This window comes from Mandrillus leucophaeus, unplaced genomic scaffold, assembly GCF_000951045.1.
Source record: "Mandrillus leucophaeus isolate KB7577 unplaced genomic scaffold, Mleu.le_1.0 Scaffold666, whole genome shotgun sequence".
Lineage (NCBI taxonomy): Eukaryota > Metazoa > Chordata > Mammalia > Primates > Cercopithecidae > Mandrillus > Mandrillus leucophaeus.
The window spans coordinates 241,112-242,933 of record NW_012107208.1 but is presented as its reverse complement, the minus strand read 5'-3'; positions in this window follow the sequence as shown (position 1 = coordinate 242,933).

Sequence of the window (1,822 nt, the reverse complement as noted above, 5' to 3'; positions counted from 1 at the left end):
AAAAAAAAAAAAAAAATTAGCCAGGCATGGTGGTACACACCTGTAATCCCAGCTACTTGGGAGGCTGAGGCAGGAGAATTGCCTGAAACTGGGAGGTGAAGGTTGCAGTCAGCCAAGATCACACCACTGCAGTACAGCCTGGGTGACAGAGTGAGACGCCACCTCAAAAAAAAAAACAAAAAAAAAAAACTAAAAAACAACAACAGAGGACAACAGTCCTTTTCCAAAGCAGGCCTCCTTTTTGCCTGGGGACTAGATTGCCTTTGTAGGACAAACATTAACCACAAGATTAGAAATTATGGTTTAGGAGTCATGCAGCTGGAGGCTACTAAATTCTGACCCTCTCTAAACTACTCCTAAAATCAGTGCTAGAGATATTTTGCAGAGCCTGCACTTGATGGATCAGCTGGCGCCACCCAGATCGATACACTGGCTCATCTGATCTTGTGGCCACCACCTATGAACTGACTCAGTGCAAGACAACTTCGACTCCTTATGATTTCATCTCTGACCAATCAGCACTCCTGGTTCACGGGCATCCGCCTACCCACCAAGTTATCCTTAGTTCGAGAACAGCCTGGCCAACGTGGTGAAACCCTGTCTCTACTAAAAATACAAAATTAGCCGGGCGTCATGGTGTGCACCTGTAATCCCAGCTACTTGGGAGGCTGAGACAGGAGAATCCCTTGAACCAGGGAGGCAGAGGTTTCAGTGAGCCGAGATTGTGCCACTGCACTACAGGCTGGGCAAAAAGAGCAAAACTCCTCTAAAAAGTAAAAAAGAAGAAAAAAAAGACTCTATTCCTTGAATGCTCAGGGAGACTGATTTGAGTAATAATAAAACTCTGGTCTCCCACACAGCCGGCTCTGCATGAATTACTCTTTCTCTCCTGCAGTTCCCTGTCTTGGTAAATTTGTTCTGTGTAGGCAGCGGGCAAGGTGAGCCCCTTGGGTGGTTACAATATTTCTAGCAATATCTGCCAACTACAGAAAGAAGCCACTTACCTATCAAGTATAAGGTAGTTAGAATCAAATGGCTATGAAGAAATGAGGAAGAGAATTTTTTAAGAAACATTACTCTTAAAATACTGTTAAATAAAATGTATATGCCAGTACAGTGGCTCACGCCTGCAATCCTAGCACTTTGGGAGGCCGAGGTAGAAGGATTGCTTGAGTGGAGGAATTCTAAACCAGCCTGGGCAACACAGTGAGACCCCATTTCTACAAAAAATAAAACTATTAGGCGGGCATGGTGGCACGTGCCTGTAGTCCCAGCTACACAAGGAGGCTGAGATGGAGGATCACTTGAGCCCAGGAGGTTGAGGCTGCAGTGATATCTGATTGTGCCACTGCACTTTAGCCTGGGTGACAGAGAGAGACCTCATATTAAAAAATAATAATAAATAAATATTAATGAAAATAGAATAAAATTTATGAGAGGCCTTTGGTTTGGACTGAACTCCTGCACTAGGACCAACAGACCAAAGCAAAATAAAGTCACTCATGTGGAAGTTCCATACCACCAGAAAGCCAAGAAATCTTTTGACCTTCCAAGAAATCAGGAGAGAGAGAGAGATGACAGCCAAATCCCCAAATAGGCCAGTTTCAACCAGCATGATAAGGAAGTCCCCTCTGCTTTAACCTTTACAAGGAAAGTAACTTTTTTTTCTTTTTTTTTTTTGAGATAGAGTCTTCCTGTGTTGCCCAGGCTGGAGTGCAGTGGTGCAATCTCGGCTCACTGCAACCTCCGCCTCCTGAGTTCAAGCAATTCTTCTGCCTCAGCCTCCTGAGTAGCTGGGATTACAGGCCTGCACCACCATGCC